General features: G+C 42.7%; 1 long non-coding RNA gene across 1 annotated transcript; it reads right to left on the minus strand.

Moving 5' to 3' along the window:
* LOC134731346 (uncharacterized) lies at positions 1 to 23,283 on the minus strand. Its single transcript, XR_010113553.1, has 3 exons — positions 23,079 to 23,283; positions 6,679 to 6,799; positions 1 to 30 (listed from the first exon to the last, which is right to left on the minus strand). It is a non-coding gene; the product is annotated as an uncharacterized lncRNA (long non-coding RNA).
* Between the last annotated feature and the right edge of the window lie 455 nt (positions 23,284 to 23,738).

Below are 23,738 nucleotides of genomic sequence, written 5' to 3' on the forward strand. Positions count from 1 at the left end.
GCCCCTCTTCATGCCTTCACCTCTCCTCCCCTGCAACACATTGAATTGACAAGTCATTGCCAATTATTGAAAATTTGGGAGAGGACATAAAGTTCAATTTTGGTACAAGCAGCTATATTGACAAGCCTAAAAATGGAAGTCCCTAGACTATATACTCCTCAAAAGCAGAGCCTTTGTGTGTTATTCTTTAAATCATTCATTCAACTATTCCATACATGTCTACTGAGTGCCAGGTACTGCTCTACATACAGAAATGCAGCAGCTAACAGATGAAACTCTCTGCCCACAATTAACTTACTTTCTGGTATTGATGCACAGTCTTAACAAAAATTTGTTGAAGCAGGAAAGATCCAAAATTGACACTCTAACATCACAATTAAAAGAACTAGAAAAGCAAGAGCAAACACATTCAAAAGCTAGCAGAAGGCAAGAAATAACTAAAATCAGAGCAGAACTGAAGGAAATAGAGACACAAAAAACCCTTCAAAAAATTAATGAATCCAGGAGCTGGTTTTTTGAAAAGATCAACAAAATTGATAGACCGCTAGCAAGACTAATAAAGAAGAAAAGAGAGAAGAATCAAATAGACGCAATAAAAAATGAAAAAGGGGATATCACCACCGATCCCACAGAAATACAATCTACCAGCAGAGAATACTACAAACACCTCTATGCAAATAAACTAGAAAATCTAGAAGAAATGGATAAATTCCTCGACAAATACACCCTCCCAAGACTAAATCAGGAAGAAGTTGAATCTCTGAATAGACCAATAACAGGTTCTGAAATTGTGGCAATAATCAATAGCTTACCAACCAAAAAGAGTCCAGGACCTGATGGATTCACAGCCGAATTCTACCAGAGGTACAAGGAGGAACTGGTACCATTCCTTCTGAAACTATTCCAATCAATAGAAAAAGAGAGAATCCTCCCTAACACATTTTATGAAGCCAGCATCATCCTGATACCAAAGCCTGGCAGAGACATAACCAAAAAAGAGAATTTCAGACCAATATCCTTGATGAACATTGATGCAAAAATCCTCAATAAAATACTGGCAAACCGAATCTAGCAGCACATCAAAAAGCTTATCCACCATAATCAAGTGGGCTTCATCCCTGGGATGCAAGGCTGGTTCAACATACGCAAATCAATAAATGTAATCCAGCATATAAACAGAACCAAAGACAAAAACCACATGATTATCTCAATAGATGCAGAAAAGGCCTTTGACAAAATTCAACAACCCTTCATGCTAAAAACTCTCAATAAATTAGGTATTGATGGGACGTATCTCAAAATAATAAGAACTATCTATGACAAACCCACAGCCAATATCATACTGAATGGGCAAAAACTGGAAGCATTCCCTTTGAAAACTGGCACAAGACAGGGATGCCCTCTCTCACCGCTCCTATTCAACACAGTGCTGGAAGTTCTGGCCAGAGCAATCAGGCAGGAGAAGGAAATAAAGGGTATTCAATTAGGAAAAGAGGAAGTCAAATTGTCCCTGTTTGCAGATGACATGATTGTATATCTAGAAAACCCCATTGTCTCAGGCCAAAATCTCCTTAAGCTGATTAGCAACTTCAGCAAAGTCTCAGGATACAAAATCAATGTTCAAAAATCACAAGCATTCTTGTACACCAATCATAGACAAACAGAGAGCCAAATCATGAGTGAACTCCCATTCATAATTGCTTCAAAGAGAATAAAATACCTAGGAATCCAACTTACAAGGGATGTGAAGGACCTCTTCAAGGAGAACTACAAACCACTGCTCAATGAAATAAAAGAGGATACAAACAAATGGAAGAACATTCCATGCTCATGGGTTGGAAGAATCAATATCGTGAAAATGGCCATACTGCCCAAGGTAATTTATAGATTCAATGCCATCCCCATCAAGCTACCAATGACTTTCTTCACAGAATTGGAAAAAACTACTTTAAAGTTCATATGGAACCAAAAAAGAGCCCGCATCGCCAAGTCAATCCTAAGCCAAAAGAACAAAGCTGGAGGCATCACGCTACCTGACTTCAAACTATGCTACAAGACTACAGTAACTAAAACAGCATGGTACTGGTACCGCAACAGAGACATAGATCAATGGAACAGAACAGAGCCCTCAGAAATGATGCCACATATCTACAACTAACTGATCTTTGACAAACCTGACAAAAACAAGAAATGGGGAAAGGATTCCCTATTTAATAAATGGTGCTGGGAAAACTGGCTAGCCATATGTAGAAAGCTGAAACTGGATCCCTTCCTTACACCTTATACAAAAATTAATTCAAGATGGATTAAAGACTTATATGTTAGACCTAAAACCATTAAAATCCTACAAGAAAACCTAGGCAATACCATTCAGGACATAGGCGTGGGCAAGGACTTCATGTCTAAAACACCAAAAGCAATGGCAACAAAAGCCAAAATCGACAAATGGGATCTAATTAAACTAAAGAGCTTCTGCACAGCAAAAGAAACTACCATCAGAGTGAATAGGCAACCTACAGAATGGGAGAAAATTTTTGCAACCTACTCATATGACAAAGGGCTAATATCCAGAATCTACAATGAACTCAAACAAATTTACAAGAAAAAAACAAACAACCCCATCAAAAAGTGGGCAAAGGACATGAAAAGACACTTCTCAAAAGAAGACATTTATGCACCCAAAAAAACACATGAAGAAATGCTCATCATCACTGGCCATCAGAGAAATGCAAATCAAAACCACAGTGAGATACCATCTCACACCAGTTAGAATGGCCATCATTAAAAAATCAGGAAACAACAGGTGCTGGAGAGGATGTGGAGAAATAGGAATGCTTTTACACTGTTGGTGGGACTGTAAACTAGTTCAACCATTGTGGAAGTCAGTGTGGCGATTCCTCAGGGATCTAGAGCTAGAAATACCATTTGACCCAGCCATCCCATTACTGGGTATATACCCAAAGGACTATAAATCATGCTGCTATAAAGACACATGCACACGTATGTTTATTGCGGCACTATTCACAATAGCAAAGACTTGGAACCAACCCAAATGTCCAACAACGATAGACTGGATTAAGAAAATGTGGCACATATACACCACGGAATACTATGCAGCCATAAAAAATGATGAGTTCATGTCCTTTGAAGGGACATGGATGAAACTGGAAAACATCATTCTCAGTAAACTATCGCAAGGACAAAAAACCAAACACTGCATGTTCTCACTCATAGGTGGGAATTGAACAATGAGAATTCATGGACACAGGAAGGGGAACATCACACTCCGGGGACTGTTGTGGGGTTGGGGGAGGGGGGAGGGACAGCATTAGGAGATATACCTAATACTAAATGACGAGTTAATGGGTGCAGGAAATCAACATGGCACATGGATACATATGTAACAAACCTGCACATTGTGCACATGTACCCTAAAACCTAAAGTATAATAATAAAAAAAAAATTTGTTGAAGCAATTCTTGAGCACTTACGATGGCCCAGGGATTATTTTAAGCATTGAGGTCACAGCAGTGAATTTGACACAGCTTATATTCTAGGGAGGGGAAGCCAGACGAAAGCCAAATAAGTCAATGCGGAGATATCAGATGGTGAATTGTATGCAGCTTGGCTCTTGGTGCTGATACCACTTCCTGCCTATACAACTACAGCTTCACAAATGGGAAAATCTCAGACCTTCCCTGCTGCCTGCCAGTTTAGGTCTTTGAATGTATCATGGCAAATGGAACTAAAATTCCATTGACATCATATGTGGCCCTGGGTCAAATCTTCCCATTCTTCCACCCAGTCCTCCCACAAAGGTAGCTTGCCTAAGATGACGTCAGGCAATACATTAGTTTTCGATTGCTGATACAATAAATTACCAGGAAATTGTTGGCTTAAACAACGTAAATTTATTCTTACAGTTCTGGAGGTCAGAAGTACAAAATAGGTCTAATGGGGCTAAAATCGAGGTGTTGGCAGGATTTGTTCCTTCCGGAGGCTCTAGGAGAGAATGCCTTTCCTTTCCTCGTCCAGCTCCTAGAGGCTGCTCACATCCCTGGACTCCTGGCCCCTTCCTCCATCTTCAACGCCTGCAACATCCAGCTGAGTCCTTCTTACCAGCCTTCCCTCTGCTTCTCCTCCACTGCTTCCTTCTCCTGCTTTTAAGGACCCTTGTGCTTATGTTGGACGCATGTGGATAACCCAGGACACTCTCCCACTTCGAGGTCAGCTAATAACAACCATAATCCTATCTGCAACCTTAATTCCTCTTTGCCACACAGCCTAATACATCCACAGGTTCTGGGATTCAAACGTGGCCATCTTTGGGAAGGAGATGGGGATTATTCTGCACACCATGAGCAGGCTAGAAAGGAAGGACCTGCTTTTTGTGCTTCAATCCCCATCCCCAATTTTTGGGATGGTGTTGAACAACTAGGACATGACTAGTTTATACGTGATGATGGTAAACAGAACAGAAAATGCTACACCTTCCAGACATCAGGAACACAGAGTTTGCACTTATTGGCGCCACATCACCTTTCCCTGGCCAGCAGCTGTAGGAGGCGGCAAATCCAGTAACTCTCAAAAAAAATTTTTTTTCAAAAACTTCTTGCAAAAAGGTCTTTTATCACCTGCTACTTTTTTTCATAACTGCTGAAGTATCAGGAAGATTCCTTCCAGCAGCAAGCTCACATACCATATCTTAATATTCTTCCCCTTTGCATGGCACTTTCTAGAGCACTTCCAAATTCTCTCGCTTGACCCTCATGAAAACTCTGTGAAAGGAGGAGCAGGAAGTACACTGTCTGCATTTAGCAGTGAGGAAACTGAACTTAAGGTGGGAGGGATGACCTGTCCAAGATTATGAAGCCAGGACGTGGACCAGGTCTGCTGATGCCAGTGCCTATACTCTCTCCATGACAACATGTTCTCTCCAACACACATTTCTCTTGGTTCAGTACTCTGGAGTCCCTGGGCCAAGTTCCATCTGCACCACACAATCATTATCACCATCATCAGCGTCATCACCACCATCGTCATCATCATTTCGATGAATTTCCTCAAAGTTATTCATCGGCAGAAATCTCCTTCAACTGTCAGTAACCACCTTTAGTTCTGTCTGTGAGGGAAACCATGGCTGTGCGTATACCCTCATTTTCTGATTCAAGCCACCAATATGCCAAGAAATCAGTAATTCTGATCTCCGTTTCTGTGAGTGATCCTTTATTAAATGTTCTCCTTGGTGACACCCAGACTCAGTCCTCAAATGGCTGAAAAAAAACTAGAGGGTTCCCCATCAAGATTACCAATACCAGCCAGGTGCAGCGGCTCATGCCTGTAATTGCAGCACTTTGGGAGGCCAAGGCAGGTGGATCACCTGAGGTCAGGGGTTCAAGACCAGCCTGACCAACAAGGCAAAACTCTGTCTCTACTAAAAATACAAAAATCAGCTGCACGTGATGGTGGGTGCCTGTAATACCAGCTACTCAGGAGGCTGAGGCAGGAGAATCGCTTGAACCGAGGAGGCAGAGGTTGCAGTGAGCCAAGATCCCACCATTGCACTCCAGTCTGGGCAACAAGAGCAAAACTCTGTCTCAAAAAAAAAAAAAAGGTCACCAATAAAAGTCACCAATACTACCAGCCTCAACATGCATCCCTGGCGTGACTGTTCCAATGATAATGATCTATGGCTGCAAAACAAGGCACCCCAAACTCAGTGGCTGGAAACCACCACCATTTTATGCGCTCATAATTCTGCAATCTGAGCAGCATTCAGTTGGGTGATCCTTCTCTCAGTCTTGTTGGTGGCTGCTCATGTGAGAATGAGAATGGAAAACACAAATAGCGTCTTGGAATTATTAAAAAATAGTTTTCACCTTACATACCACCTAAAAGGGTCTCCAGGACCAACCCTCAAAGGGTCTCTGGAACACACTTTCAGGACCACTATCCTGCCTATTTTTGGTTCTCCATTTTGACATTGGACCATAGCTTGTTTGGGAGGAGGAACACCAGCTAGTTCTAGGGAAACTCTCTAAAGTCCTAGCAGTGCTGGGGAACTTTCATTATTGTCAATGGTGATGAGGAGTAAGTCAGTGTCCAGCCTGCTCTGAGAGCACTAAACTGGGTTTCTAATCTCTGGAGCTCTTCAGCTTCTCACAGTTCTCTGATGTGCAGACTCCAGCTAAGGCACTATGTCCAAGGCAGAATTCCTATCATTTTGTTTCAAAGTATGTGGGATTTGTTTTGGGTCAATTTTTTTCTCATCAGATTTTAAAATTTCCACCATCCAGCCTGAGCCTTGCTCCATATTAGATCTCCCATGACATGTGCTATATTTTCAAATTGTCTGTCAGCGGCATCGTCGTTCCATTTATTAACAGAGGGGGGATTGGGCCATGCAGCTCTTATTAAAACCCACAGCAGTCACACTGCTTTGAAAATTTAGTGGTTAGCTAATATAAAAGTCATAAAAGGTTTGGGGTTCTGAGGGCTTCCATAAACTCTGAATTTTAGGTGCCCTGAGATGCAATTTCTGAGCAATTTCTTTGATCTCTGGCTGCCCTGGTAAATCATTTATTAGGGTAGCCTTTTTAAACAGAACCCTCTCAACCTCTCCCACAAGATACATAAAATAATGTACTCTGCAAGCAGTCATCAACTCCCTGCACTTACTGTATTCACTGATTACAAACCGATGGAGATGTTAGAAGTTTTTTCAACCAATTCTTCTTATTCTCAGAAATTTGCAGAAGAGACAGTGATGATGTGCCACGTGATGCCAGAATGCAACTTCCTGAAATTTCCAGAATGGGACATGCCACACTAAGAATATTTCAGCAGTATTTGTTTTTTTATAGACTAAGATATTTACAACTAATAAAGTTCGAAGTTTTACTGGGTCAATCTCCAATCAGCTTGGTCACATCATTTTCTTGTAGCATCTTGCATTTTCACTCCCCTTTTTCCCTGATCACTGCAAGGCCTGTCCTCCCATTCTGTCTGCCATGATTTTTAGGGATTCCAAAGTAGAGAGAATAGTCATATGCCTATAGCCACAGCCACCTTGCCCTCCCACCCCACCACCCACACTTGCCTCCCTGCTTTGTCTAAGGACTTCAGAGAAGTCAAAAGTAGTTGACATCAGGAAAAAGTTTAGAGATTTCTGGCTTAGAAAAATGTGTCACATCACGTACCAACTAACTGTTCAACATGACATGAGAAGAGAGATTTTTGGGGGCGAAGTCCTGGTGAAGGTTTGGAAACAACACATTTTCAAGTCTCCACCACTGTTATATTCAAGGCCAAAAGTTTCAGTTTTGTGGATTAAGAAAAACACTGGAGGCTGGGCACAGTGTCTCATGCCTGTAATCCCAGCACTTTGGAGGCTGAGATGGGAGGACCACTTGAGACCAGGAGTTTGAGAGACCAGCCTGGACAACATAGCAAGACCCTATCTCTAAAAAAAAATGTATATTTTTAACTTAGTTGGGTGTTGTGGCACAAACCTGTAGTCTACTTAAGAGGCTGAGGCAGGAGGCTACAGTGAGCTATGATGGCCATCGTACTACAGCCTGGGCAGCAGAGTGAGACCGTCTCCAAAAAAAAAAAAAAAAAAGAATGAACAAAAGAAAAACCTTGTTTAAGTCACCCTGAAAAGAGTGACTCTCATGATCAATTTAAGTAGCAATTCATGTCTCAAAATGAGGGAGAAAAACCTATTCCCAAATTTGTAAATGTTGGAGAAGGAAAGACCTTTCTAAGCAAGGCAAGGAGCCATCATGGAAGCCATAAAGAAAGAGATGGACAGATTTAGTTACATGGAAACAACGTGTGCAGCATGGCCCAGTGCCTGCCTTAGCTGCTGTGCATGTGCACGTGCTGAATTCCAGGTCACTTCCCCTGCATCCATTCATTTAACAGAGGTTTGTAAATACCAGGGAGCTGGACAGGGTGGTGGTAAAGACCACAGATGCTAGAATCAAACAGGCTCTACCACATATAATCTGTGACCTCAGGTAGGTCACCTAATTTCTTTGTGCCTCAGTTTTCTCACCTGGAAAATGGAACTGATAATAATGACATTCTTACAGGGTGTTTGTGAAGATTAATACAGGAAAAGTACTTGAAACAATGTCTAGCACATAATAAAATCACAATAATGGTAGTTTTCATCATCATCACTATTACCCTGTATTAGATGCTGGTGTGAACTGAATTGTGTTCCCTCCAAAATTTGTATGTTGAAGCCCTAACCCCTAGTACCTTAGGATGCGCCTGTATTTGGAGACAAAGTCTTTAAAGAGGGGATCAAGTTAAAATGAGGTCATTAGAGTGGGCCCTAATCCAATATTACTGGGACTTATATGTCCTTACAAGAAGAGGTAATTAGGACATAGATGCATAAAGAAGACCATGTGGGCCCGGCGTGGTGGCTCACGCCTGTAATCCCAAAACTCTGGGAGGCCGAGGTGGGTGAATCACCTGAGGTCAGGGGTTTGAAACTAGCCTGGCCAACATTGTGAAACCCCATCTCTACTAAAAATACAAAAAAATTAGCCGTGTGTGGTGGCGGGTGCCTGTAATACCAGCTAATTGGGAGGCTGAGGCAGGAGAATTGCCTGAACCTGGGAGGCAGAGGTTGCAGCGAGCCAAGATTGTGCCACTATACTTCAGCCTGGGTGACAGAGAGAGACTCTGCCTCAAAAAAAAAAAGAAGACCATGTGAAGACACTGGAAGATGACAGCCATCTGCAAATCAAGGAGAGAGGCCTCAGAAGGAAGGAACAACACAGCTGACACCCTGATCTTGGATTTCTTCTAGTTTCCAGAATCTTAAAAAATAAATTTCTGTTGTTCAAGCCACCTAGTCTGTGATGCTTTGCATGGCAGCCGTAACAAACTAATACAGATGCCTGCTGTGTGCCTGATGGCTCCCCAGGCACTGGATGCACATTGATGAAGATGACAACCCAAGACCCTGCTCTTCTGGAGGTCGAAGTCTGGTAGAGATCAATAATGAACACACAAGCACACCTAGGAACAATGTAATTTCAAGAAATGATGGGTGCTATGAAGAAAATAGTAATGGTGTCATAAAGGGAGTAGTGTGTATTTAGACTGTATGGTTGGAAGGACCCCTCACAGAGTGACAGGAGGAAGCCAGCATGGGAACACTGGATCCATAGCATTCTGGGTAGATGGAGCTGCTTGATTTGTTTGAGGAACTAAGAGGTGGCCATTGTGGCTGGAGGGCTATGAGAGAGGGAGAGGGGCTGGAGAGGAACAGGGCCAGGTCACATAGGGCCGGTAGGCCAAGGAAAGACCTTGGATTCATATTTTAAAAACTCACTCTTTGGGAGGAGAATGAGTGAGGGGCTGGAGTAGCAGCTGGGAAAGCAATCAGAAAGATGGAGACCTTGGACTGCGGGATGGGGCAGAGACAGAAAGAACAGGGATAGAGGCTTGCAGGACTTGCTGGTGGCTTTAATACCAAGTGGGGGCAGGGGAATATCAGAGAGGGATTAAAAAGGTGCTAGGCCCAGTTAGAATGGCAATCATTAAAAAGTCAGGAAACAACAGGTGCTGGAGAGGATGTGGAGAAATAGGAACAATTTTACACTGTTGGTGGGACTGTAAACTAGTTCAACCATTGTGGAAGACAGTGTGGCGATTCCTCAGGGATCTAGAACTAGAAATACCATTTGACCCAGCCATCCCATTACTGGGTATATACCCAAAGGATTATAAATCATGCTGCTATAAAGACACAAGCACACGTATATTTACTGTGGCACTATTCACAATAGCAAAGACTTGGAACCAACCCAAATGTCCAACAGTGATAGACTGGATTAAGAAAATGTGGCACATATACACCATGGAATACTATGCAGCCATAAAAACTGATGAGTTTATGTCCTTTGTAGGGACATGGGTGAATTTGGAAACCATCATTCTGAGCAAACTATCTCAAGGACAGAAAACCAAACATCGCATGTTCTCACTCATAGGTGGGAATTGAACAATGAGAACACTTGGACACAGGGTGGGGAGTATCACACACTGGGGCCTGTTGTGGGATGGGGGGAGGGGGGAGGGATACCATTAGGAGATATACCTAATGTAAATGACGAGTTAATGGGTGCAGCACACCAACATGGCAGATGTATACACATGTAACAAACTTGCACGTTGTGCATATGTACCCTAGAACTTAAAGTATAATTTAAAAAAAAAAAGGTGCTAGGCATTTTCATGAAATAGCTGCATGAAAGGTAATTCCACTTGCTGGTTTGGGGAAGACCATAGGGGCTGAGGGACTGGGGAGCAGGCCAAGGGTAGGATTTAGAGCCACATCATGACCAGACCATGTCTGAGGTACCTCTTACACATGCCAGTTGGAATGTCAGGGAGTTAGAGCTCACGGAGATGGAGGGTGGGGATACATATTTGTGATTCAGCTACGAAGACAGGCGGGGCCACTGAGGAAAGCACCAGAACAGAATGCCTGGGACTGGGATGAGATCCTCTTAAGAGCATGAGAGGAGAAAACTAAGAAAGGTCATCAAAGAGGTGGGAGGAAAAGCAGAAGTGCACGTCCCGGAAGTCAAGAGGAAATGAGAGGAATGACTACTCACGGTCTAGCAATAATAAGTGTGTCTGGGAATGAATGTGCATTCGAAGATGGCCTCCACACATGTGCGTGCGCACAATCGTGGGGCTGTCTGTTGGTGTACACAGTTACAGAGTCCAGTGCTTCTAGGGTTCGAGGCTCTCTTTTAAATTACATTTTACACATCAGTAAACTTGTAATGCAGGAACTGCTTTCTTAGGGTTATTTATATCCCTGAATTGCAGAAGGATTTGTCAGGAAATAATATGAATGTTATTTATCTGACTGTTCAGCTTTATTGACTGCTACATTTCACATCCTTCAGTTCTTTTTGGCAGAGGAGTAAATAACACTGCTATTAACCTCTAACACCAGTATAAAAATAGGCAGTTATTAAGGGGTAAATATTACTTTGACGATTATTGCCCCAGTCTGCTTTCTCTGGGAGAGGTAATAAATAAGGCCTCTCATGGGGTCCACAAACTTCCCAATTTTGTTGAGGGAGCTGGCAGTGCTTGTGGCCATGGGCTATGATTTGGAGCCATGTGGAGCCTGTAGAAAATGCTTGAAGAGCTATTGCTCATTTCTGGAGGAAATCAAGCCAGCATTAATGCCCTGCCATGGCTGGGCATGCAGGAGCTGAAGGTATTAGGTCCTAAGGTTCCCACAAGGAGAGAATTAGAGACGGCTGAGATGCCTGTTAGGAGTGAGGCTGCGGAAAAAAAGGGAGCCGGGCTCAGGAGCAGGTGAGTCTGTAGAAGCCCAGAGTTGTTACATGAACCTGCTGCTGGGCCCACACTATGGCTAGAGAAGCTTTGTGCCCAGGGTTTCACCATGGTCATTTTTTTTTTTTTTTGAGGCGGAGTCCTGCTCTGCCGCCCAGGCTGGAGTGCAGTGGCGCAATCTCGGCTCACTGCAAGCTCCGCCTCCCGGGTTCACGCCATTCTCCTGCCTCAGCCTCTCCGAGTAGCTGGGACTACAGGAGCCCGCCACCACGCCCGGCTGATTTTTTTATATTTTTAGTAGAGACGGGGTTTCACCGTGGTCTCGATCTCCTGACCTCGTGATCCGCCCGCCTCGGCCTCCCAAAGTGCTGGGATTACAAGCGTGAGCCACCGCGCCGGGCCACCATGGTCATTTTTTAGTGATGAACAGGTTAACTGGCAGGTTAACCCCAGGGAGCTGCCCCATTTTGGAGGTGGGAGATGAAGAGTTATGGTAGCAGGTACAGAAAGAGTCTTGCACTAGAAGCCAAGAGCACTATAGTCTCAACTCTAACCTTTACTTGTGTTATGGTCCTGGCCAAGTTATTTGCCTTCTCATGCATAATAAATGAGGGAGTTGATGTACATGGTTTTCTAAGATCTCTCCAGTCCAGAAATACTTTGTTAATAACCCGGTTAAGTCTAGTTGGATGCACCCACCAGGTATAGGGAAAATACTAGTGAACAGTGAGCCAATGCCTAGTGATGTCTGCCCACACAGTGGACATGTTTGTGTTCTTCAGCCAGTGACTCCCTCATTGATCTACCGGAAGCCCCAGCAGTAGTGGCACCCACGTGCTCAAGCTGGCCCCAGGCTATAACTTGGACGGAGATCTCTTAGGCTTTTCTTTGCAGCTCTGCCAGGGGCTGCTGTAACACTGGAAATCCTTGTACCCTTTTTTGCTTCAAGACTAAATTTTCTTGGCTCAAGATGGTTTTTGGCCTTACTGTATCCTCTCATTACACATGTAAAAACATAGATAACTTTTTCCTTGAAAAGCTGTTAAATCTAGACCTCATGATTTAAAAATAGTTGGAATGTTTCATGCAGAATGAGAGGCAGGCCTGCTTCATATTGCGCAGGAGATTAACTTCTGAAGAGCTGCCTTCACATGAATGCATTCTAGGAACCCACTATCTAATGAAAGCTTTGTAAAATGAAACATCCAGCATTAATTTAATTTGTGTGTTTGGGAAGTTTGGGTTTTTACATATTGGCAATGTGGAGGCGGTGATTTTCGGTAAGGCATATCTCTGCTTTTCTACATCTAAACCGTGCTAAACTTACTAATTGCGGTGTTGCTTAAGCTGTTTGTCTCTTTAAACAAAACCTTGGAGGATGTGAACAACTTGGCATCTCCATTCTACTCCAAAAGCATGCAATACTTAGTCGAGAGAGTTGTATTTATGAAACAATAGAAATACACACAAAAGAGTGAAATAGATAATATGATAGGCCCATTTGTTATAAATGGCAGCAGAATGGTTTGGAAATTCTGTCCTCATTTAAATTTTCCTGGAATTTACTATTTTATACTGCAGAGCTGGGTACAGTGGCTTATGCCTGTAATCCCAGCACTTTGGGAAGCCAAGGCAAGAGGATTCCTTGAGGCTAGAATTCCTTGAGTTCAAGACCAACCTGGGAAACATAGTAAGACCTCATCTTTACAGGGAAAAAAAAAAATTAGCCAGGCATGGTGGCACCTACCTGTAGTCCCAGCTACTATGGAGGCTGAGGTGGGAGTATTGCTTGAGCCCAGGAGTTTGAGGCTGCAGTGAGCCATGACCATACCCCTACACTCTAGTCTGAGTGACAGAGCAAGATCCTGTCTTAAAATATACACACACACCCTGCAGTATGTTAATAGACACTGTGCCAGTATTTTCTGAAGGTTGTATATTACTGCCTATGGACATTTTAAATCATTATGAGGGCCACTTTAACTGTTAGTAGCTCCTCAAATAACACAACAAAAATGTGCATTTTGGCAAAGAAAAAGATAATTGTGTGTTTAACAACAACATAGGGTGCAGACACATGCCACGTCTATGTGTACATCTTGCACACATATGATGGGAATGGAAAAAATGGAGAGAGGAAACAGAACCTGGAAGCATGATGAGAAGAGTTTATAGAGAGATTGGTTCAACAGACGGAGGTGGGGTGCTCCCTTAACCACAGAAACCTTTACTGATGAGGTTTCTGCACCTAACATCACCCAGTCACATCATGTCCATTGTAGGATGACACACGCCGTCTGTGAAGGCCATCTGAGAAGGTCCTAAGGCCCTGTACTAACATACTACAAGTGAGTCCAGCCCCCCTGCACAGATATAGCCCATTGATCAGAGTCGCAGGCAGTGTTCCCACTGCTGTGGAGACTGTGGCTACAGAGGTCCTTGGCATGAATTCCCCTGGAGAACTCTTTTCCTCCTGTTTCCACATACTCCTTTTTCTACCAGGCTTGTCCTGTTCTTTCTAGCAACAAAACAAAGCTTGGTATGGCTATGGTTCCTACTTGAAAATGAGCAGGGATTCAGACAAGGCTGCTGCCTTGGTGGGGTGGGCCCCCTGAATTTTTTTTTATTGTGAGCCATGAAGACCTTCCAGACAGAACTCAGTATAAGGGATGACGAAACCTAACACCCTGAGCTATAAGAGCTGCTTGGGACCAGCGATTCTGAGGACAGCATGGTGTCTTTTAGCTAGAATTGTCTCCTGGCTGTCCCTCATTGGAATTGTTGTGGGTCTGGTGTAGGGCTGGGGTTTGGGGTCACAGTATAAGGTAACAAAGCTAATCAAGAGAAGAGGGAGAAATGATCATGGGGCAGTTAACTGGACATGCTTGTGAGCCCACGTGACATACCCCTAAGAACTATGACAGGACTATTGGACATATTTATAGCACTCTCTTTCCATGAGTGGGGACAGGAGTGTGGTACACCTGTGAGAACTGGCTCAAATGAGAGTTGGTGGCATTTGAGTTGTAATTGTTGTGTAATTCAATTTGTACTCCAGGATGAGGAGCCCTGGAAAAATCAAGGCCCCACTGTCCAATCAGAGGCTCCCCAGGATGCACTGTGCACATGGTTTAAAACTAACATCATTTCCACCATGTGGTCTTGGGTTGGCAACATCATCACCACCCGAGTTCTCATTAGACGTGCAGACTCTCAGACCCCACCCCAGACCTACTGAGTCAGAACCTCCATTTAAGAGACCCCCTGAGCTTCCTCTGCACATCCAAGTTTGAGGGGCACTGCTCCATAGCAGTGGTCCTCAGTGTTGGCCACACAGCAGATCAACCCAGGGAGCTTTAAAACTCCTGATGCCTGGGTCCTATTCCTAGAGGTGTTTGCACTTCTGATCCCAGTTACAGGTATGTTTTAGCTTATGCAACAGAAATATTTATGAAAAATAATGTGCAATGACATGTTAGTAGCTTGAATCGTATTTTCATAGCTATATTAACATTTCAAAAGCCCTTTAAGTCTATGCCTTCTGTTAATATTTTATGTCATATTAACATAAGACATACTATTTTAAGAATCTTTTGTTGTAAAACACCTATTTATAACATAACAGCCCCACCTAACTTTTCTGAGATTAAATTTTCATACACTAGGCTTCTTTGACATGAAGGTTTATCAGACACCACACATGTATGTTGCATGACCTTGTCACTTTAAGTATCATATTCTCATATTTAAATCTCAGACCCAGCCATAATAAATTCTCCCCTTCTCCCTGTGTGCCTGAAAATGTCCCTCTGTGACAGCACCTTATTTGCCAATGTCCCTCTGTTAGAGCACCTTCTTTATTTGCTCTGCCACAGATTGTGTTCTGTGGTCTATTTATTTGCCTCCCACTAGACTTTACGCTCCTTGAGGAGTGAGACAATGTGAGCATCTCAATGTCATGTCCATACAAGGTACTCAACAGATGCTTGCTGAGCACATGATGGGTGGCCAGGTGTGCAAAGGAATGGCGCCGAAGGGAGATGTGGGATGTCCTCAGTGCCTCCACTACCTGGTCAGGGAGACCACATTGCCCTAGTCCAGCACTGTTGAGAGCTGGGTAAGCAAATCTCCCCCGGCTTCTCCTGCCTGCCCCCTTCTCTCCCTGCTGGCCTCCATAGCAGTGGCCTTGCTCCTATGCAGGGGCGCTGCTGTCATTTACCTGTGGGCACAAGCTTCAGTCTCTGCAGTGCTTGTTGGCTCTCACTCAGGGGCCTGGGTTTTCCTTTTCTATTATGTAGAGCGGTATTGTCACCTTCTCTCTCCTTTTTTTTTTTTGGAGAAAAGAAGACAACTCCCTCCTCCAACATTCCATCTTTCCTCAAACATCTCCAAAGAAGGTGCCCAAATAGGGAAGACTCAGCTGAATCAAAATAAATGTGCTAGAAAGGATTTGTGGCCACAAAGTCCATGTGGCCAAGACTTCCTCTGACTTGACCAGGCAGAATTAGGTCATCAATCAATGGGGAGTCATTTCAGGACAATGCTGGGATGATGATCAAAACCACTACTTCACACAAATTTGATTTTGAAGTTAGTGTTTTGAATGTCATAAACAATACTTATTGATGGAAGGAGGGAAAGGGAAGGAAAAAGGAAGGAAGAAAGGGTGGAAAGAAGGATAGGAGGGTGGAGAGAGGAGGGGAGGAAGGAATTTGTTCTTATACTCAGAAAACATTTTTGCCCATGAAATCAAGTGTTGCATTACAAGGAAAAAATTGGAAAATGCCCTGTGGTGGAAAACTATACATGGAGTGATGAGTAGAATAACTTATTCCCTAAATAGCTGACATAACAGAAAATATCACCAAACAGTGTTGCTTTCCGCAAAGAATATGTTTGTATTGGATTATAGAGAGGAGGCTAGAAGAGCAGGGTCATCCTAACCTTCTGGCTTGACTGATGGAATTCAACTTTGCAGTGTGGGAAACAGAAACTCTGTTATCTGTGTTTTTCTTTAATGTCTCATTCTATCATTGGTCCTTTTCTTGTTAATAATTTTTAAAATGTAGTTAATGACTGGATTTTCCATTTGAAATGACATACTTTCCCCTATCTCAAGTGTAGCTTCATTTTTTTGGTTGATGATACAGCCCTTATACAAAACAACAGAGTACTCCCCTTTGCCTTTGCTACGTTAATGTTTCCTCTTCTACCTCCAACAGGTATCAGAGGATCAGGCAGAAGCAAGGTTAAAAAACAAGCATTGACTGTACATTGAGAAATAAGAGAAATGCCCAAAGAAAAATCTAGAAAGTCTTCTAATCAAGGTAGCATGTGTCTCTCACATCTACTTCTCCAGGCTGGTGTGTACCACTCCTCTCCCTCTGGCTCCCTCACTCGCTTGTGTGTGACCCTGTGGCAGGACCACAGGAAGTGATGGGTAAACCCAGGGAGCCTTGGGGTACCAGCTTACCTCAGATATGAGGGAGAATTGGAGCAGATGTCCCCCATCCACACCTACACCCTCCAATCCATTCTGTCAGAGTGCAGGTCTGATGCCATCCTGCTCCCATTCAAGCCTCTGTTGCCCCTCACATGCCAGCCCTCCATCACATCTCCTCCTGCCTGTTCAGCCTCATCCTTCAATGCCTCCTCATCAGTGAAGGGCAAGGATCCTTCTCTCAGTTTCTCAAATTCTCCACTCTCTCCCCTGCCTCAGGGCCTTCACTCCTGAGCTTCTGCGGAGAAAGCTCTGCTCTTCTCCAGCCGACTCTAGTTTAAGTGTCACTTCCTGAAGAAAACTTTCCCTAACCCCCAAATTTGGTTGGATACCCCTGCTTTATGTACATATATCACCCTGTACATCTACCTCCCGGTGCTTATGATATTGGAAATTAATGGATTCACTGGCAATTTCATTTCAACGTATATTTTGCTCACCAGATCGTAAGCTGCATAATAGCAGAGCCCACGTTTCTCTTGCTCAGCATTATAAAAGCAGCCCAGCACCTCGTGCATAACAGGCACTCAGTAGATACCTGTTGCTGCTGTTGTTGAATAAACAAATAAATAAAGTGGCATTCTGATCCCAGTGTTGGTTTCCACAGTGGTGCCCATTTCTCAGGATACATCTTAGGCTCTGACCATGTGTGCAGCAGGGAAAAAGCAGCTGTGATGGTAACAGAAGATCAGAGACCTGAGATAAACAGGAGCCTTTGTACACAGCACAAAGTATAAATGTAGTTTTAGAAAGAATCATGGAAAGATATGAAGATGGGGAGAAGTAGACAAGAAATACTAAGTGTAGCAAGTATAAGGAGCACAGCACCCTGGCTCTGTGCCATCAGAGGGCCTCTGAGGAGCCCCTGGGTGGGGCCTGCTGGAAGGGTGGAGGGGGAAGGAACTCTGGCCAGTGGCAGAGGGACAGCTGGACGCCTCTGATATTAGCACAACAAATTGATCCATCCAGGTCAGCCCAGGCAAAGTCCAGGGCCACATTTAGATGCTAGAGAAAAGGTGGACTTTCCTAAGGCCAGGAATAAAGAACTGCTAGCACGAGAGGAGGCAAGAAGAAAGAAAGTGAACTGTAGAGATCTCTGACATTAAAAATAAAATCATAAAGTGAATGTATGTGACTAACAGGCCAGCAGTGGCGTCAATGTTAAAAGGCCATTTGTTTTTCCGTATCACAAAACGCAAATTACTAAATTTGCAATATGAATGCTTTATTGTACTCTAAAAATTCTGAATTCTTTAGACTGCTCTTTTCCTGTTCCAAAAAAGCTACTTTAAAAGCTCACATTAGAATATTTTACAACTCTTTTATTCCTCCTGAACATCTGTGAACTGGAAAGAATATAGCATATTACAGAAACAATCCATTTAAAGAAAAACAATTAAAATGAAAACTACTTCCATTTCTGTGGCATAAAACTCTAATTCTCTCTCCTTTGCAATTTTATTACCAACCTGACATGATATAGTCACAGCTTCACTTACACACAATGTTAATTTTACTCATATGCTACTTAATCTTCAAAACATTGCAGAATAACATTTTTCTTTAGTAATTTATCATTTACTATGATAAGGCAATGTGTTTAGAGGATGTTAGAGTTTTTTAAAAGTTTGCATTTATCTCAGTCCTGAAATGTGCTCTGGGTGCTATTAAAATATATCATTTATACACTTTCACATTTAACTATATTAACTATACCTTAACTAGACATTTATTAAGAGCAGCATATTTATTTCCCATTCAGGACTTTTTAAATCTGCAAAATCAGCTCTATGGAAATGAGCAATTTTTGCCGGCCTTACACTATGTAATAGGTTAAACTGAGCAGAAACCTCGGGCTCCGTTGTAGTGGGGTACACAATTGCATATCTTTTCCAAGCTTCCTAGATCATTTTCTGATGCAGAACTTCTCATCATTCCACCAACTGCCAGGGATATGTTATGAACTCTAAGTTCATGACAGCTCTCCATTCACTCATATATTCATCATTTATCAAATATCTTCTATGTATCGAGATTGACAGATGAGCACATCTGACTTCAAGATCCTTCTCTTGAGGTGAATAATGAAAGCCTAATTTCCTCTTGTTAATTTTATTTTTACTTATATAAAAATATAACACATGTGCACATAGCTTTGTAAGCTTTCCAAAGGCCAGCACTTTTAAATTTTAGCCATTTATTTGAGTTTTTACCTTCATGGCTTTGAATACTACGTTTCTACTGCTATTTTTTGATTTTTCAGTTTTGTTTTATTTTATTTTATTTTATTTTGAGACGGAGTCTCGCTCTGTCAGCCAGGCTAGAGTGCAGTGGCGTGATTTCAGCTCACTGCAACTTCCGCCTCCTGGGTTCAAGGAATTCTCCTGCCTCAGCCTCCCAATTAGCTGGGATTACAGGCATGTGCTGCCACACCCAGCTAATTTTTGTATTTTTAGTAGAGACAGGGTTTCACCTTGTTGGCCAGGCTGGTCTCGAACTCCTGACCTCAGGTGGTCTGCCCGCCTCAGCCTCCCGAAGTGCTGGAATTCCAGGCGTGAGACACTGCACCCAGCCATGATTTTTCAGTTTTAGATAGCATCCACTGATTCTCAGTTATGGAAGATACCAGTTTTATTTTCTTATACTGTCTCCTCCCCACACACACCAAACACTTGCCCTCCCCTTGAACATCCCAATATATATAGCATTATGATGAATAAGTAAATATTAATCACAGTTAAGCCTTAGTAGTAAAATATAATTCCATTTCCTTTTTCATATAGCTGTTTGTTTTCCCTGGAGATTATAATTGCTTTGTTTTCTCATTTGTATAATTAATGGGACCCTAAATCCTCTGACAGAACTGTAAAATCTCCTCTGGGTACGTTCAAGTACACCAGGTTGTTGCTGCTGCTTCTACTTCTTTAACACCTAGAGAAATGGTTCCTGAAAGTATCATGTTTTCTATTTAAGACATTAACCTTGGAGTCTTTTGTTCCCCTGCCACCATCTGGACTGGTTGCTCCCTAGGCCTGTTAACCTGTCAGGCTGAGACTTCCCTTTACTCTCATCCTGGAAATGTCCTTTATCTCTTTCCTGTGTTGGATCCCTGTTTCCCCAACCCTAGATCTTTTTCTTCCTTGACTTCTACCCTGTTTTAGTGGAGTACATCCTCCAGTAGCTTCCTGAGAAGGGTGCATGAGACGCACAAGTTGCCTCCAAATCCTGAGCCTTTCTAGGGAGCTGTGGTACAAATAGCTTGTTTCTAATTGGCTTCTCCCCCATGGGCTTAGGTTTCAGCTTTTCCCAGCCTGACAAAATCAAGGTGATCAGGCATCAAAATTTTGTGGAAATCTCTTGTCTGCTGCAGTCTTCTCTCTAGTTCTTTTAGTCTTTGTGAGTTTATGCCTTTTATATTATTTTAGAGGCATTTCTGGAGGGAATGGAGATAAACACGTGTTCCAGTTACCATGTTTAAGCCTGTAGTATAGTAATTTCCTTTTATAATACTGGAATTTAGTCCTGCAAATGACTATTCCTCTATTCTTTCATTTACTCAAATATAGAGAGAGAACCTACTATATGCCAGGCATTCTTCTTTACCCTAAAGATACAGCACTAAACAAAAACAACAGAACTCCCTACCCTCATGGAGCTTACACTCTAGAGGAGGGAGGGATGGACAATAAACAAAATAATGACTGAAATATATATCAAGAAAAGACAAAAATATTGAGTGACTTAGGGCAAACCTAAGAAAAGTCTGATATTTACCTTAAATTGGGTCTTCTTTGACACAGGGTCTTGCTCTGTCACCCAGGCTGGAGTGCAGAGGTGTGATCATGGCTCACTGCAGCCTCGACTTCCTGGCTCAAATGATCCTCCCTGCCTCAGCTACCCAAGTAGCTGAGATTATGGGCACAAGCCACCACATCTAGTTTTATTTTTTATTATTTTTGTTTTTTGTAGAGGTGGAGTCTGATTGTATTATTCAAGCTGGTCTCAAACTGCTGGCCTCAAGTGATCCTCCTGCCTCAGTCTCCCAAAATGCTGTATTACAGGCATGAGCCACTGCATCTGGCCTAAAATAGCCTCCATTTCTTATCCTACTCTTTAGTTTTATTTTGTGCTTGTGCTTCTAATTAGAAACAGGGTGATGGAAACAAACACTGCAATGTTTAGAATGAACACTTCTAACACATCTTCAAGTTGCATTTCCCTGTTCAGTGTATTTTATAATCTTTATTTCATCTGCTAATTATAACAATATAAATCACAGACTGTGAGCCTAGCTTGCAATACAGCTTAATTGAATGTAATATGTTTTCAGAGGAAAAATTCAAATTCATTATAATTTGAAACTCCACTTTTTTTTTAAAGGAAAGTCCCAGTTTTCTTAGCACAGGCGTATTTACTACAGATTCACTTTGTTCAGTTTCAAAAGCTGAAATTTTAGGAAAACAGGAGTGGACGGGAATAGACCTTTCAATGCTAATGTCACCCATTTCTAGCTAGCCAGATGAGGAAGGAAGAAGAAACAGCAGCAACAGTTAGAGGAATTGTGGCCAGAGGTCGACTGAAGCTGCAGAGCCACTACTAAAACAATGGTATGCTAGTGAACATGCGAGAATTTGATGGATGATGCTAAGGGTCAAATAAAAGTGAATTAACACAAGCAGTAAATGATGTGGAGGAACCAGCAGGCAGGGAGAGAGGGAAAAAATCGACATGGAAAACTTTGAGCAGCAGCAGGCCAGAAAGAGCACAGGGGGAAAAAAAAAGAACAGCCAAGGCTCTTGGGACTCTTCCACAGCGATTCCTAAATGTTGAGCTAAAATTGGCTGCTTGGATGAAGTCATCATTACCAGTTCAGTTTAAACCTTTTTATAGAGGAAATTAAGATGTTGTAAAATCATTTAAAATGTTTATTATTATATTTCTCTATTCTTTTGGGTTTTTGTTTGTTGTTGTTGTTGTTGTTGTTGTTGTTAAGAAACTAAGGGTGAAGTTTCATATAAACATGAGTTGAAGAAGTAAAATGGACCTTGGGGAATCACCTGGCCCAGGTCTCCTTTTTTTGTACTTTAGGAACCGAGGTCCAGGTTAAATTGGCCAAGGTGAACACCACACAGTATTTTCTAGTTATTTGTAGCTCTCCCACTAGACAGGTTGGGTCTGATTCGCCGATGGTGTCCCTGCCATCAGCCAGCACTCGCCTAGTCCAGCACAGCTAAAGTGCTCAGTAACATTTTTGTTGAATGAGAAATTGCAACTCACTGTTTCTATTTGGGGTTACTCCTCAATGGCCTGTCTTACAAAAGACTGTCCTATTCCCTCTAACTCATGATTTCTAGCACACGAAGAACTAATGGTTATTAATAGGAGAAGAAATGTCTGCAGTGTGACAACTGAAATTTAAGAAAGTCTCTCCTATCAGTCAGAAACAGAGCCCTCCAGAGACCACAGCTCCAGGGATCTGTGGCACCCGTCCCCCACCACACACAGGCGACCCCCAGGGTGCCACAGTGGCCCTTGTGAGAGCTGCTCATCCACAGAGCTGACCAGTGACTCGTGTAGCTTTAGGTTCATTACCTTACTTTTCGATGACCACTTTTTCTTCTGTTAACTGGAAGTCCATGTTTCTAAGTCCTAAGGAGTTATTACGTACGCTTAATGCAGAGTTTCGAGAGCTGGCAGAGAAACTGACCAAAGTCTCTGATTGAGCACAAATGATGATACAGTATTGGTCAGTACTGTTTTCAATTTGGTCCAGATCTCCCCGCCAATCTTTGACAGCTAGTAATGTGTTGTGATCAAGAGAAGGCTTAAATATACCAAGTAGCAGATACCCACACATAATCCTATTGAAGCAGCACAACAACCTTCTAAAATAATGTTATTATACTCTGTCCACATCTAAAGGAATGAAGGCTTGGCCATGATAAGACCTTTCTCAAAGGCACGCAGAAGCTCAGGTTCAAACCAAGGGTTCGGTCTAATTCCAGCACCCTTCCTATACTCCGTACATTCCCATTAGCAGGAATTCAGTCAAATTAAAAACATTATCAGGGCCAAGCAGGTGGCTTTGGGGTTGGGAAAAAGATTTACAGACCCTTTGGAAAGGCTGGTCTTTGGAATTGGCAAGATCTGTCCTGAGCTTTTCTTGGATATCTCTCTGACCAAATATATCACTATGTAATCTATACAGCGGTGTTTTAACGGACAGAGCTCTTACCTGTAATAATTTTCTTTGAACTCATATGTGCTAAGAAATGCCAATAAACTCAGTTGAAGTAATTTCTTACCCACAGCACATACATTTGCACAGAAGGACCCTAGATCTTATGAACAAGAGAAGAACAGCCCACAATGTCTGCACAGAGCAGCCATTACATGCAAAATGGCCGTTTGAAAAAGAAAACATTTGACCCTTCAATTGATTGAGCTTTCCTTCCAAGTGCCCTTCAGGGAGTACTGAGCTGGTTGCCAGGAAACAGAGATTCTTTTCTGGAATCATTTCTTGCCATTCTAAGTGACTTAGAGTGTGTCACTTATTAGAATCTTGGTTCCCAACTTACAATGGGGATGTTCTTCCTCTCAGACGTCCTCTACCAAGAAACCTCAAAAGATTAGATTCAGAATATATCTGTAAAGAGTTACAAGATTATGGCCAGGCGCAATGGCTCACGCCTGTAATCTCAGCACTTTGGGAGGCCAAGGTGGGTGGATCACAAGGTCAGGAGTTCAAGACCAGCCTGACCAATATGGTGAAACCCCGTCTCTACTAAAAATACAAAATTTAGGCCGGGCGCAGTGGCTCACGCTTGTAATCCCAGCACTTTGGGAGGCCGAGGCGGGCGGATCATGAGGTCACGAGATCGAGACCACAGTGAAA

The sequence above is a fragment of the Symphalangus syndactylus genome, chromosome 9, assembly GCF_028878055.3.
Source record: "Symphalangus syndactylus isolate Jambi chromosome 9, NHGRI_mSymSyn1-v2.1_pri, whole genome shotgun sequence".
Lineage (NCBI taxonomy): Eukaryota > Metazoa > Chordata > Mammalia > Primates > Hylobatidae > Symphalangus > Symphalangus syndactylus.